Source organism: Vulpes lagopus, chromosome 13, assembly GCF_018345385.1.
Source record: "Vulpes lagopus strain Blue_001 chromosome 13, ASM1834538v1, whole genome shotgun sequence".
Lineage (NCBI taxonomy): Eukaryota > Metazoa > Chordata > Mammalia > Carnivora > Canidae > Vulpes > Vulpes lagopus.
In genome coordinates this window covers 16,010,216-16,027,128 of record NC_054836.1, presented here as the reverse complement: position 1 = coordinate 16,027,128, position 16,913 = coordinate 16,010,216, and the positions used below count along the sequence as shown (strand labels likewise).

Here is a 16,913-nt window from a genome sequence, read left to right as displayed (position 1 = left end):
AAACAAAAAGAGAACATCTTTATTTCAATTTACAGAGAAATCTGAAAAGGAGCTTCTTAAATCTAAAGACTATTTCTCCAAAAGTGCAATGATCTATAAAATCTTAGGTAATGTTAAGTGGGATAATACACTCTTCTTGAAATAAAAGTGATTCATATGCTTCCAGTTTTTGAAGCTTGTGGCGCTCCAGTTGAAGTCACACCAAGCAATCCTCTGAGAATAAAGTCTTAGGGTAACAGCAAGAAAAGAACATGGTTGTAACTACACCTTTTAAAAAACATGCAGAATGGGGGAAATAAGGCATTTCCTGAATATCTGCCTTTGAATATATGCTTGTAGATACTGGAGAATTATTTTATTTTAGAAATCAGATATCCTGGGAGCTTTTTATTCTGTAAAGTAGCAGGTCACTGAGAAATACGATCACTTAAAAATGCTTTCTTGTGGTTATTTTCAGATGATTGCTCACATGGGAAATCCAAGAGACTCTACAAGCTATTAAAACTATTAAACGAGTTCAGAAAGTTTCCTTGATCCCAAACCAATAGTGTTCTCATATACTAGTTATGCTCAATTAGAAAATGTAACTGAAATGAAGATCCCATCCACAGTATTACAAAAACTAAAGGTATAAATCTATTAGCTTACAATATCAACATAAATCCCAAAACAGCACTATGTATAAAAAACCAAATTAAATAATGGTAATATAAGATATTTATATAAATGATAAAATTTACCTTTTTATATAAATACCAAAAAATCTTATATTTAGAACATGTAAATGCAAAAGAACTATATAAATATTTATGGATTAATATACAAAATTTAGGTTTCTGGTTTTATCTCTAAGTAATGCAAGAAAAGAATGGGATTGGAAAAACACTGGAACTTTATTGCTGAGAAAATTCTGAAGCAAACACGGCAAAATGTTAAGATGTATCATAGGTGAGTGATTATTACCCCCTTTAAAAGACCATAATTATTCTCTATAACTTTATATTTCATAACAAAATGTTTAAAATACTATTTTAACTGTGAGGAACAGAACATTTTTCTTTTTGTTCTCTTGTGCCAAGTGGAGAATTTGAGAATGAAATCAAAATCAATCTGAATGTGTGAATGGGTTTGTTGTTCTCAGAAACGTGAAGTTACCAATTAGCCAGAGACGAAGTTATGCATGAGACAATTCAGAACCTATATGACCAAAGTCCATGCTCTTTAAATAAACATCCTTCTACACTTCCTCTTATGGAAGAACTTCTCCCTCAAGTTTTTATAAAACAGAGGTGGTAATACTGGCTCTGGAGGGGAAATGTCCTGAATCTTGGTGTCAATTTTACCACTACTAGGTGACCTTGGAAAAGTTATTTTCTCATGTCTTCATTTGTAAAATGTGGGTATTCAGTTTCACTTTCTTGCTGGCTTGTTATGCAGAGGAATGAAGTAATATATATATACAAAACCGATGACTGTTACAGAAATGTTAGAGGATTCTGTGTACAGTTTTCACTGATTTCTGGATTGAATTTCATGAAAAGCCAAATATAATTGTCGGGAAGTGTAAATAGAATCACATTTTGGAGAAAAGGAGTAGACTTTAACTAACATTAAAAGTCTTTCTATCAAAAAAAAAAAAAAGTCTTTCTATCAGGAAAATGGTAATTTGCAAAGAGGACTTAATCTTGTGGATTATCTTTGGAAGAAAATGTACAGAGGTGTTTGTTATTTTAGCACTTTTTCCCTAAGTTACTAGAGAACTTTATTTGAAGAACATCATTCTTCTCTTATCAGACTAAGATATTTGATAGAAATTAAGATCCCTTAGGTTATTATTGTTGGGATAAAGGCTAGCCTCTGAAATTTAATTGGAAAAAGAATGTCAGCTATTTCCTTATTTTTATCCACAGATGCAGAAAGGCAAAGGTTAAAAGCAAGAACTCAGTAGTTCCACTGGGTTTGAATCCAGATTTTGCCACTTATAATTGGATGCCAAATAATTTACCTCTCTGCTTCAGTCTTTTCCTTATTAAAATGAGGATGATAATGGTACCTACTTTCAGGCTATTGGGCTTTTAGGGAAGACAATCATACCTCCCTCCACAGGTGGACCTAGGTTTTATGGGGCCTGAAGTTTTTATTTTGAAGAGTCTCTTTAAGCACAAGAATTTAACATTATAAATACAAAGTAAGTTATAAAGGTCATAATAGAAGGAGCCCTGAAGCTTAAGCTTTATTAACTTCTTGGTATACCTACCTCTGCTTTCCTCCACTCTCCAGGCCAGGAACCAACGGAGAAAGTAGACACAAAAGTCACAGTTGGAGATCAAAACACAGCCAAGCAATCTCTTATTTACAATTCAAAAATCCAAAAAGTTCTAAAAGCCAAAAGTGTTTTCATAACTCACTTGGCAGAAAGATCCAGTATCATCTGAACTCATTTGGCAGTAAAATCTGATCTGAACTGATGTGTTATGGTCTTAATTTATCCCACTCAGTGTGAATATTTGTACCTTTTAGTGCAGAAATAATAATGTTTGACAATGGAGAGTTGTCTCAGAAACCGTAAATGAACCATATAACCTTTCTAAAATCCGAAAATTCCTAAAGTTTGAAACCCACCCACCTGGTCCCAGGAGTTTCAGATAAGGGATTGTGGACGGTGTCATGTTTATTACTGACAAAGCTGAATTGAAGAATCCATCAGAACTCCAGAAATACAAGGGCAGAGCTCTCCAGAGCAAGCTTAGTATGCAGAGGGACAGAAACCTGCCCCCCACTTTCCTGGCCAGGAGCACAAGCCTCCCCGGGGAAGGAGCTCCAGTTGCCTTTCTTTCTCTCAAATTTACCTTCTCCCAAACTTGTCAAGAGGAGGGAGACATTACTACGGAGGCAGATTTGAGAAGCTCAAAGAACTACTCCCAAATGTTTCCCTCCTAGAGAGTCACGGAGAAACATGGGAAGCAAGAATAAATGTTCCCCCACTAACAATGGGGTTATTTTGAAGATTAATAGAACCAGGACTTAAAGAGTTTAGCTTTGTTCCTGACCCACAGGAAGCCCCAGTCCTATTGTCACAGGTAAACCTCCTGCACCTGAGTTAATTTCCCTCTGGGCTCAATCTCAGGACGATGTGACCCTTTCCAACTCTGGTCTCTTTCTTGGAGAGAGGTGGGGGTTAAGGGAGCTGCTTAGAAAAGTCAGTATCACCCTCAAGAAGAGTGCCGGTCCTTAAGGGCTAGATATCATGTTATCACTCTATTATCTTCTTTGTTCTGATTTCTTTGCTCATTTATTTTACATTTTACATTATCTGGCTGCATTTTATTTATCTTTAAACTTTGTGAATTTTTTAAAAAATATTTCATTTATTTATTTATTCATGAGAGACATAGAGAGAGAAGCAGAGAGACAGACAGAGGGAGAAGCAGGCTCCTCACCGGGAGCCTGATGCAGGACTCCATCCCAGGATCAGGATCACGCCCTGAGCCAAAGGCAAACGCTCAACCGCTGAGCCACCCAGGCGTCCCAAACTTTGTGAATTTTTACTAACTACTTTAAATCATTTCTGGAACAGAGTGAGTATGATTATATAAATAATATTTAAGTAATTCAGAGAACAACAGAAGTGTTCACTACTTATTCCACATAAGATATAGATGAAATTAGTCAAGTATGGAGGAGAAATTCAAGGATTAAGGGTCTTGCATGACTGAAATTTGGTGGAAGAAATAACATTCATGTCAGATATTTTTGTATCCAATTATCTTCTGGCTCCATGAACCAGAAATTTCTCCTTTTAAATATATTAATGGAGTATATCATCTTATTTTATAAGAAATGTCTGATAAATCAAACTTTTAAAGAATGAAATAGGTCAGTGGAGTGGGGAACAGAGAGAAGGGCAGTGCTAGGCCTTTGGATGAATAAAACATAAACTATATGAAATCATACTTAAAGTACATTATGGAAATTTATATACAGGAATTAGTTTTTATAATTTTTTTACTTTTTATAAGCATAAAGTATTACATATGCATTATAGATGGATTAAAAATAGAAATTAATATGAAAGAAAACAAAAAAAGCTACCCAAATCCTTCAATTCCAAGATCATTAACAGTTAGGTGCATCTCTATCCAATCTTTTTTGTTTGCATAGACATTCTTCTATTTTCTAAAGTGGGATCATATTTTACTTATTATTTTACAATTTGTCTTTTCAGCTAATTATAGATCCTAATTATCTTCCCATTGTATTAAATACTCCATTAAAATAATTCAGATAGCATAATATATATTCATAGCGATATGTTCAAATAGTAGAGAATTGTACAGAAACAAAAGCAAAATTCTGCTCATCTTGCTAATATCTCATTTTAAATATGACATAAAACTAAAATTGTAAAAGGAAAAATTGTTATATCTGACTACATAAAATTTATTTATTTTATTTTATTTTTTTAAACTTATTTATGATAGTCACACAGAGGGAGAGAGAGAGAGAGGCAGAGACACAGGCAGAGGGAAAAGCAGGCTCCATGCACCGGGAGCCCGACGTGGGACTCGATTCCGGGTCTCCAGGATCGCGCCCTGGGCAAAGGCAGGCGCTAAACCGCTGCACCACCCAGGGATCCCTGACTACATAAAATTTAAAACATTGCAAAGTAGAAAACAATCACAAAGACTAAACAATGACAAAACAGAAAAATGTTTCCAATGCAAATGACAGATAAATGACTAATTTCCTCAATATGCAAAAACCTTTTACACACATCCACACACAAAACATGCTCAAGAACCAGTAAATTTCTAAAAATGGGATAGATATGTGGATTGGCACCTCACTAATAACTGCAAGTGGCCAAACAAAATAAAAAAACAAAGAAAGAAAAAGAAAAAAAAAGCCATAAAAGGACGAACTGCCCCATTTATAAATAAGTTATAAATAAAACAAAATGAACACGTTTGGCAGGATACATTGTTGAGATGATATGAAGAATTATTCTCATAGTGGAACTATAAATTTAAATAGTAAATTGAAATTATTAACATTCTAAATACATACATCCTTTCACTCAGGAATCCCACTACTTGGTCTTTGTCCCCTATGATTAAGTATGCAAAGATATTTGTTTCAGCATTGTACGAATGGCAAGATCCCATATTAAATGAATTTAAGGAAAATAAGCATGTGAAACTGGAATTACTTACTTTAACCACTAGATGTCACAATTGTTGCACAAAAATTAAACTATAGCCAGATCAATAGAATTTGAAGATTGGAAAAAACTTTCCATATATAGTCAGTCATTCACTTTAAAATAATTGGTACTTATAAATGCTTCTCAGTGCAACTCTAAAACAACTGTCTTGCATATCACAAAGTACTTTACTAAATAGAGCATTTCATAAAGTGATTTTCAATTATCTTTTTTTAAAAGACTGTATTTATTTATTTGACAGAGAGATAGAGCAAGAGAGCATAAGCAGGGGGAATGGCAGAGGGAAGGGAGAAGCATAGTCTCCACTGAGCAGGGAGCCCCATGCAGGGCTCAATCCCAGGACCCTGGGATCATGACCTAAGCCAAAGGCAAATGCTTAATGGACTGAGCTACCCAGGCAACCCTTCACATTATCTTTTACGAAACATGTTTCCCATAAAGAAGTATTGGCAAAGTTTCAGATGCTTGACCAGGCTTAAGCTTAAAATGCACTAAAATTGGGTAGGTTCACGTGATCCAATTTGCACATTTCTAGGAGAAACTCAGGCTTCCAAGAATCTTACTTCTAACATGAATAATACCTAAAATTCCACTATTGCAGATTAATTTTGAGCAATTCAAGAGTTTCCAATCTTTAAGAGTAGCATATTAACTGTAAAATACCTCTGGATGGAGTGATCCTTCAAGGACTTACTGTTGAATAGTTTTAAAAATTCCTTGGGTTCATCTAGGAAAAGAGATGGGTGGGATGACAGCACACTAGAAAGAGGTGCCTCTTAGTCTCGGTTTTGTATGTCTCCTGTATTGTCCTTTAAGCTAACCATGACACAATTCAAGGAGATCTTACTACTGAGAAGTATGAATACATAGGGAAACCTAAGACCTTAGACAACATTCAGCTTATCAAAATCCATACTGTCACAGGTACTGCCTAATGCTCTTCTGTCAAGTTGCATATTTTATTTTGATCTAAAATAAATAAGCACAAATATAGTAGGAAGCAGATGTAACTTATTTATGCACTCACAAACTAACTGCTAAGGCAAATATTGAAACCAAATCCATATTTAGTTTTTTTTAATGAAAGCAGATATTTTATTTTTTTAAGTCATCAAAATTCCTATCTTCTTTCTTTCTTTCTTTCTTTTTTAATTGAAGTATATTTAGTTTTTGATTAAGGAGCTCCAAATATAAAAACTGCACAGAGACATAGGGCTACATAAATGTCTTCATCAAAGAAAGAAGTGGGAGATGCAAATTAAACAGGAAAGCGAATCAATAGAGTTAGGTGATAACTTTCAGAAATGGCTGCTCATTTATTTAGGTTTATATCAAGTATAAAATAAAATAATAATAATGAAAAGGGCTGAGAAGATCTCACCTTGGCAAACCATAATGTTTGGCATTGCCTAGTATACCAAACCTGAAGATGCAACTACTTTTTAAACATCTTTCATGTGGGGGTGCCTGGGTGGCTCAGTTGGTCAACTGTCTGCCTTCGTTCAGGTCGTGATCCCAGGGTGATTCCAGGGTGATCCCATGGTGATCCCAGGGTCCTGGGATTGAGCCCTATGGTCGGCTCCCTGCTGCTTAGCAGGAAGCCTGCTTCTACTTCTCCCACACTGCTTGTGTTCTCTCTCTTGCTATCTCTCTCTCAAGTAAGTAAATAAAATCTTTTTAAAAATAAACATCTTTCTTGTGAGAAACATTATGTTAACAAAGTGTTATTTGTCAGCATATTTAGCTCTAGATACCAGTCATTTCCTAATACCTTCTATTCATGAGACATTCTACAATTTTTTTTAAGACTTTATTTATTTATGAGAGACACAGAGAGAGAGAGAGGCAGAGACACGGCAGAGGCAGAAGCAGACTCCATGCAGGGAGCTCAACATGGGACTCAATCCTGGATCTCCAGGATCCCACCCTGGGCCGAGGGTGGCGCTAAACCGCTGAGCCACTGGGTCTGCCCCATCCTAAATTTTTTTTTTAAGATTTATTTATTTATTTATTTATTTATTTATTTATTTATTTATTTATGATAGACCTAGAGAGAGAGAGAGAGTCAGAGACACAGGAGGAGGGAGAAGCAGGCTCCATGCCAGGAGCCCGATGCAGGACTCAATCCCAGGACTCCAGGATCGCGCCCTGGGCCAAAGGCAGGCACTAAACTGCTGAACCACCCAGGGATCCCCCCATTCTACAATTTTCAAAACAGGTTTACACATCTTACTTGATTTTCTCTTGAAGAATTACTTTTTTTGGTGTTCATATAAAAAATACTAATAGTTTATTATCAACTTTCTTTAGCCTATCTGTAAGTTCAACTAAATTAAATATTTTTAACCTTAGGTCTTCAAAAAGAGGAAAGTAAATTTACCTATGGAGTTTGTGGACAAATTATAAAAGCTAGAAATGACATTAGTGCCTCCTCCGCTGTCTCCCTTACCCTGGCTTCAGAATAGAACCCACTCACAGCTCTGGCACACATTTTCGGATGGACAGCGCTTATAGCTGATGAAATAGGAATGCCTTTTCATGGACCATGGCATGTTCCATATGTCCTGCCCTAGAACTGAAGGGTTAGGACTGCATCTTTTTCCTAATGTGATGGAAGAACAGTGCAGCAGCTCTAAGCTAAGGGCTGGGTCCTTTTCTTTTTTTAATTTTTATTCTCTGTCACATTATTGGAGAACTGTGGAAATACAGCACCTTCTCTCTTATAGACCAGTGGAATGCACCTATGATGATCTACTAGGGCAGCAGTCAACAAAATTGCAGCCCAGCCAAGTCCAGCCTACCACTGTTTCTTCACTTTTTTTTTAAGATTTTATTTATTTATTCATGAGAGAAACACACACAGAGAGAGACAGAGACATAGGCAGAGGGAGAAGCAGGCTCCATGCTGGGAGCCCCATGTGGGACTCAATCCTGAGACTCCAGAATCACGCCCTGAGCCGCCCTGAGCCGAATGCAGATGCTTATCTGCTGAGCCACCCAGGCGTTCCCCACTTTTTGTTTTTCAAATTTTTTATGATAGTAAAATACACATAATATAAAAGTTACCACTTTAGTCATTTTAAAGTGATTCAGAGGTACTGAAAATGGTTCAGTGGTACTAAATGTACTCCTAAGGTTGTGCAATCATCACCTAGGGTTGGGTCATTTGTAGTGTCTCCTTCACCCACCCCAACTCCTGCACATCAGAGCAGAGTCAGCTTTTCACTGCCCACATCCCAACACTGTTACATCACAAGTAATCTCATTCCCATATTTGCCCTAAAATCCTAGAAGTAGGGGTAGATGTTATAACTATTGGCTCAGTCACTTTATCTTACTTAGAAAGGACAGTTTAACCAGAATATACTTATATTGTGTCCCCTTGGATTCATAATGCATTTTGAATGGAAATATACTTATCCAAATCCAAACATTAGCATAGACTTGGCTCTTGTTTTTTTCTGGAAAGACAAGCCATCTACAAGGAAGATTCTGATACATAATATGGCACCCTATGGTTTATGGTAACAGTAAGCCAGAACTTAAAAAAAATCCATTGGACTCTCTCAACCACTCTTTGAAGGAAGATAGAGGTTATTGGTCTCAACATACAGATGTGGAAACTGAGAAATAAGAACATGGAGTTTCAGATGACTACACAAGGTTGCTCAGCTGGAAAGACAAAGATGTAGAATTGTAGAGATGTCAGTTCTCCTTTTTATAAAAATTTTATTTAAATTCAATTAATTAACATATAATGTATTATCGGTTTCAGAGGTAGAAGTCAGTGACTCATCTGTTTTATATAATACCCAGTGCTCATTACATCATGTACTCTCCTTAAAGTCCATTACCCAGTTACTCCCACTCCCCACCCCCTTCCCTCCAGCAACCCTCAGTTTGTTTCCTATGATTAAGCATCTCTTATGGTTTGTCTCCGTCTCTGATTTCCTCGTTTTATTTTTTTCCTCTCTTCTAGGATCCTCTGTTTTTTTTCTTAAATTTCACAGATGAGGGAGATCATATGATAATTGTCTTTCTCTGATTGACTTATTTTGCTTAGTATAATATCCTCTAGTTCCATCCACATCATTGCAAATGGCAAGATTTATTTTTTTGATAGCTGAAGTAGTCCATTGAGTGTGTGTGTGTATACACACACATACCACATCTTCTTTATCCATTCATCTGTTGATCTGTTCGTCTGCTGATGACAGATGTCAGTTCTCCATGTCCAGGGTACTCTCTGCTGCATCTTACTGGAAAAGGAGATGAGACAGAAGGCTGGATCTCCTATCTGTGTGCATCTCTTAACCAACTTACTGGATTTTTTTTCTCTTCAAGTCCACTAAGGTAGTGAAATCGCCCCCTCTTAATTTCCATATACACATGGATTCCATATTGTAAATTTGCCTACTCACTAAAATTTATTTGTAACCCCCAAATCAATACTCATAAGCTTTCATGGTCATTTCCTGACATAGGCATAGCAGCAAAAATTTCAAATGGCCCAAACTGCATGTTCCTAGCTGAGGTCAAAAAGTACATAGCACTACCTTATTGTTACAGCTCTCGTATTATAAGCAAGTGTTTTTGCAATATCTTTAATGCCACATTTTTCACATTTTTCACTTTTTTATTGATGATTTCACTGCTTAAAAGCACCCTCAAGCATAGTGCCGAAGTGCTGTCTAGTCTTCCAAAGTGCAAGAAAGCTGTTATGTGCTTTACAGTGAAAACACACGTGTTAAAAAAGCTTTCCTCAGACATGAGTTATAGTACTATTTGCCATGAGTTCAATGTTAACGAATCAGTGATACAGTGATCAGTGTTTTAAAACATATACACATAAAACAAGGTTATGTAGTAGTCACTGAGGAAAATGTTATGGCCAGAGGTTTCCAAGAACCTGAGTCTGTATTTCTCCCAGGAGCAATGGGTCAGTACTAATTCAGTGTTCACAGTAATCTGACAGACCTGTCTTGGCTCCCTATTCTCTCCCCACAGTAAGGACAACTGAGCTGTTCAAGGCAGTACTTAAGGTTTAACTGGTGCTCCACTAGCACTCTTCTCTCCAAAGTAAAGAATAAGTAGGTACATTTCCCTGATTACAGTTATTTGGGGGCTGGTTTAAAAGATGAATAATTTTTTGGTCACCTTATAATTTTTCAAATTTATATTCCCTTCAAGTAGAGAGGGGGCCTGCTGCTTTGACACTGGAGAGAGTAGAAAAATCCCTTGTCTCAGCCTATCAGAAAGGACACTAAATATTTTTTATCGTGTATCTAGTCACCTTCATGTTTTCTTGGAGAATTGGGAAAACTCATTGAATTCCTTGTTTCTGTAGTGGAAAATCATGAAAAACATAACTATTCTACATGAAGTACCTAATACTTATAAGAAGATTATTAATTTTCTTAGCCTCTACTAAAGAATCCAAGTAAGGTAATAAGAAGACATGAGGATCCTAGTAAAAGTGGCATCAGTGGCAATGTAAATCCATAGCTACCTGTAAAATGTAAAGCAGAAATAGAATTCAGTTTTTATAAAGATACTTATTTTTATGGACAGCACTAACATCAATTAGGATCTGATATCTAGACTTGGCTTTCATGAATAATGATCCTAGTAAAGCCAGGCATACTGTACTAGGTGCTTCATCTGCATTTTTTCACAATGATGTCTAATCTTCACAGTAATAACTCTAGGGGGTAGATGGCACTGTCTTTGTTGCAGATGGAAATCTGAGGTTCAGAGGATAAGTAGTTTTCCCATTGCATAACAAATAAGAGGAAATTTGGACAGAATCCCAAATATCCCTGCCTTCAAACTGGTGTATTGCCTTTCCCAGTGACCTCATGGAGAACTGCCTACATAATTTGTGGGGTCCAGCACAAAATAAAAACACTGGGCTCCTTGTTCAAAAATTAAGAATCTCAAGATAGTGACCAGAGAATATTAAATCAGGGGCAGGGCCCTTCTGAGCATAGGGCCTTGTGTGCTGCACAGGTCTCATACTCATTAAGCCTGTCCTGCCCTTATGGCACAAAGTCTTGTAAGAGCACTCTCTAGTGGGAATTGGAGAAAGAAGTGTTCTTATTTGTCCTTGTTGGTATGATTCATGCCTATGCCACCATGGAAGCATTGCTAATTTCTCTTGGCAGCCTTAGTGACTGCTTCTAAGAAAAATTTCAGAGACATCTGTAGAAACAAAAGCAAATACATAAACATAGAAAGAAGGGCTGCCAGTTGCTTGATATATGACTGACAATAGCAGGGGTTTTTTAAGTACAACATAAGAGTGAGATGATTTTCTTTTCATTTGCCATTTTTCTCTTTGGAGAAATCTTAAAAGTTTGATTCCTTTACTTCCTTAAGACTCATATACTTTTGTTCTCTGAACAAACTGAATTTTTGTTCGTCATTCTTTTATAGATAAAGATACAGGATTTCACTTGGCTTGAGCTGAACTACAGATAATTCTTCTATCACAAGGTATTAGGACTTCCTTAATTCCTGCTCTGTTCTCTGTCAAAGCTCTTTAAATGATACAGGCGCTGTGGTTCTACCTGGGGAAAACTTACCAGTTTCTCCATTCTACTTTAGTATTTGTGGCTTTCTTCACTTTAGTGCCTGACAAGCTGAGTGGGGAGAGAAGTAACCTAAAAAGAGTAGGAAAAATTAGCTTTCGATGCTTTGCATTGCTGAGCCATCTCTCCACTCATATCACATTTTCTCCTATAAATTTCTTTTATTCTCCAACCTTAGGCTAGTTGCCTAAGGTCACAAGCCACAGAATCTGGCCACTTTTCAGGGCAAGTGTTAAGAGAGCAACCAGTTTATTTTTATTTATTTATTATTATTATTTTTGAGCAACCAGTTTAAATTCACTGTATGAAATGTCTTTACAATTAATTTTCCCTCTCTTAACCTTTCTCTCAGGACTCCTGCCATAGGCTTTTTGTCTTGCTATTTGTTTTTACTAGAGGGAGGTATTACTTGTCAACTACCTGATGAGTCTTAGAATCAGCTATTTCCTCTTCTACATGGGAAACTATTTGTTTTATTTTCTTCCTGTAGGGCTGGATGTACTCAGATGGTTAGATAAGAACAAGTTATATATTTTTCATAAGTATGGCTTATTTATTCCTAGTAACCATAAAACAATATAACCACTATGTGCCTCAGATTAATTTGACTATAAATAAATCTAACTTCTATCCCAAATTACATGTATGTTTATTCTTCAGTTTATTCCTCTGGTAACAAATGTAGCCACTTACAACCTAACCAAATTAGAAAGAATTCTTCACTCAGTCTAAGCTTGGATCTTTCTCACCTCCCACTCCCAATATACACACTTTAGATTAGACTATTTTACCAACTTGGACAATATTCAGCACTTTTCAAGGGAATCTGGGGTCATGACAGATTTTTTTCTGATACGGAAAATTCACAATATCTTTCATAGCGCAAAAACAAATACTCTTCAAGGTTGGTCCTCTGCATTTGCTCTATGCTTTTCGTAGTAGTCATCTATTGCTGTATAAAAAGCCCAAAACTTAGCACCTTAAAACAACAAGAATTATTTCAGTTTATGTGAGCCAGAAAGTTGGGAGCAGCTTAGCTGGGTGATTCTGACTTGAGGTCTCTCAAACAGGTTGCAATCAAGATGTTGATCAGGAATGTAGTCATCTGAAGGCTTGACTGGAGTTGAGGAAATCTGCTTTTAACATGGCTCTTTTATACATGGCTGGCCAGTTGGTATTGGCTATTGGTAGGACCCCTCAATTCCTCCTATATTAACCACAGGGTTGTCCATATCTTCACAACATGGCAGCTGTCCTCCCCCAGAGAAAGTGACCCAAGAGTGACAGCCAGAAGCTACAATGTCTTTTATGACTCTAACCTCAGAAATCCCGTATTATCATTTCTGCAAAATGTTACTGGAAACACAGGTCAGCCCTGCTCAGTGGCAAGGGACCACAAAAAGTTATGAATACTGGGGGACAAGGATCATTAGGCTCCATCTTAAAGGCTAGATATCATCATGCTACCCTTTCTATCATATACAAAATATAAATTCCTTGAATAAAGCATGTGACCAATCTAGCCACTGTAAGGGGCTATTTCTTACCATTTATTATTGAATTTGCATTTTTGTTACACATTAGACTTGGGAGATAGTGTCAATAATTGCTAAAAGTCTGATCAGCTATGGGTGTGAGAATAAAATCCCCTTCTATTTTTTCTTTAAAGGTTTTATTTATTCATGAGAGAGAGAGAGAGAGAGAGAGAGAGAGACATAGGCAGAGGGAGAAGCAGGCTCCATGCAGAGAACCCGAAGTGGGACTCAATCCCAGGACTCCAGGATCATGCCCTGAGCCAAAGGCAGGTGCTAAACCGCTGAGCCACCCAGGAGTCCCATAAAATCCCCTTCTAAATAACTCTTGTGTACTGTGCTATGCCAGAGACTTCACTTTGGCTGACTCTATGTTCTTCAATTTACCTTGTATTACTGTATAAGACCTTCCATTCGGACTTAAGGCAAGGGCTTAGATTCTGTTCTGAAGGGTACCTGCTGAATTATTTTAAGTATAGGAGGGGCTAGGCCACATATGCATCTTATAAGGTTCATTCTGTTACCTGTGTACAGGATGGATTGGTGGTGCAGAGGAAGACAGGGCAATACTGGAGAAAGACCTACTGAGAGTCTACTTCAGAGATTCCTTTTATCACAGGTGAAGTTTTATAGCTCTCAGAAAGAAAGAAAAAAAGAAAAGCCCTAACTTGTAGTATTTGCTAATTTCTGTGGCATACATACTTCCAACATGGCCAATTTGAAGCCATCAACACGATGTCAGGGGATACAGAGCTGGGAAGAGATGTGCACAATTGGCTGGTATCACCTGGCTCCAGCATTCAATGTGACTTTCAAGTTCTTAAAGCAGAAATAGCCAGGAGCAGATTAGCAGCTCTAGAACATGAGGGGCCAGTTAAACCAAAGCTTTTGTCCACATGGCCAGCAAGGGGAAAGGTGGGCTTGCTAGGCACTTGCTTAGGGCTGCCAAGACCTAGGGGTCCCCACTAATTATAGCAGTCTTCTGTTGCTAAAATTTCTACCTGGACCTTCTAGATCACAAGATTAGGTCCTGAGAGTTAGAGCAAGAAAAGGAACATGGGGATAGAGACAAAAACATTTTTTTTATTTTTTTAAATTTAAGTGAATTATCTTGATTTATTTACCATAAGTATCTTTTCAAAATGTTAAAGAGTGAATCCTGATGTGAAGCCACTAGATTTAACACAGTTAAAGTATCAATAATACCTTTTCTCTTAATGAGCAGCAGAAGTTACTTTTTTCTGTAAAACAAAACTTTGGAAACATGAATATATATTCTTTCTACAGAGAATTTTAATGTATAAGGACCACTCAAAATTCCAATTACTAGATTTCTACTAACAGTACCCAGGCACATTGGGTTTTCATAGAAAATAAGGAAATTTTTCTTTTTCTCATCCACCATATCATGTTCTTCCTCAAAGTTTGCTTAAGAATTTGTTTTATAACAATAGCCAAACTGTGGAAGGAGCCTCGGTGTCCATCGGAAGATGAATGGATAAAGAAGATGTGGTTTATGTATACAATGGAATATTACTCAGCAATTAGAAACGACAAATACCCACCATTTGCTTCAACGTGGATGGAACTGGAGGGTATTATGCTGAGTGAAATAAGTCAATCGGAGAAGGACAAACAGTGTATGTTCTCATTCATTTGGGGAATATGAATAATAGTGAAAGGGAATATAAAGGAAGGGAAAAGAAATGTTGGGAAATATCAGGAAGGGAGACAGAACATAAAGACTCTTAACTCGGGGAAACGAACTAGGGGTGGTGGAAGGGGAGGAGGGCGGGTGTTGGAGGGGAATGGGTGACGGGCACTGAGGTGGACACTTGACGGGATGAGCACTGGGTGTTTTTCTGTATGTTGGTAAATTGAACACCAATAAAAATTAATTAAAAAAAAAAGAATTTGTTTTATAGAACAGTCTGAAAGTTGGCATATTTCCAAACAAAATACAACAAACAAGCCCAAATTCCCCATTAGTAGCAGATTTGTATATGAATACTAGCTAGGCTACAGTTGAGCTCTTCCTACCCAAATTCCACAGCCCTTCAGATTTAGAACCTTCCTGAACTAGAGGGTGGGGAGACATCCAGCAGATACAGGGGAAATGACCTTCTAGAAAAGTTCCTCTAGTTGGGGGGCGGGGGGGTGGAGGGAGCAAGGGGAGAGAGCCCTTAGGCTTACAGGTCACTATGTTTTAGGACAGAAGATATTTTCCTAATAAATGGAAATGGGACGGCTCGTTAAGACCCAAGTCCTGTGGCTCTGTGACTTTGATTTACATCTCTTCTGCAAGGGATCTTCCCTTTTTAGTTTTTCAGAAGACCCGACATAAGCTTTTCAAAATCCCTCCTAAAAGAGTTACTTGTATGCAATTTTTTGGAGACAACTTAGATTGTAAGTTTTTATGCCTTTTTTATAAAATTGAAGATCAGGAGATAGAGAAGAAAGCAAAAAGGAAAAGTGGAACTGAGAAGCTGCCCATCTTTCAGCAAGATTAGTCTGAAGATATGGTTTGTTTGTTTGTTTGTTTTTTTAAGATTTTGTTTATTTGACACAGAGTGCGAGCATGTGAGCACATGAGCAGGATAGGGGGCCAGAGGGAGAGGGACAAGCAGACTCTCTGCTGAGCAGGGTAGCCCAATGTGAGGCTTAATTCCAGGACCCTGAGATCATGACCTGAACCAAAGTCAGATGCTTAACTGACTGAGCTACCCAAGCTACATATTTTTCATGGAAACGCCAAAGCAATGATGTAGCCTTACTGCATCATATCAGGAGATGCATAGTGTTGGTCTTATTATCAGTGATAAATTTCATCACTTGGTTAAGGCTGTGTCTGGCAAGCCTATGCACTATGAAGTTCCTATTCTTCCCTTTGAAATTAGTAAGTCATTTATGGAGAATTTTGAGACTAAGTATTTACAAGACATTTATCCCGTTTTTCATCAAACTTTCATTAAAGTTTCATGAAAGTTCTATTGATGTTTTCCTAACTCTGTCTTTTTTCCTATTTTATTTCTTAGTATTTTACTATAACAAACAGCTTTTCTTTCTTTCCATTTATATTGGTATAGACACACAGAGTTTTGCCTTATTTAACAGCTTATAATCCATTACTATTTATTTTGATGCTCAGATTGTCTGATTTTGTCAGTAGGAACCTCAAGCTGACTCCTATGTAATTTGACATGTCCCCATCATTCTTTGAGTGTTTCCTTACTTTCTGAAAGAACAAGATGTGCTGGGCTTGTCTTGTACTTTCCCTATCCCAGGACTGGAATAATTTTTTTCTTGAAGATCTGTTTTAGGGTGTATTTTTAAAAACAGTTCTTGGATAGTGGTTTTAAGTAGTCTGTATTTATCATTTCTGGTTGGTAAGCCAGTCTCTTGTGAATTTGGTTAGCATGAAGGGATTCGCTAGTATTTAGTTACCCTCAAAGAACCTGTCCAACTAAGGGGTGACTCAGAATTGTGGTGTTAGCATATTCAGCTGGGGATGCCCAACCTGAAGCAGCTTCAGATTTCTAGGGCAACATATGGCTCTTCCATCTAAGA

At 37.2% G+C, this 16,913-nt stretch overlaps 1 protein-coding gene across 1 annotated transcript in view; it reads right to left on the bottom strand.

Annotated features, from left to right (window-relative positions):
• CDK14 (cyclin dependent kinase 14) overlaps positions 1-16,913 on the bottom strand; it is a 727,523-nt gene that overhangs the window by 699,568 nt on the left and 11,042 nt on the right. The window lies entirely within an intron of this gene.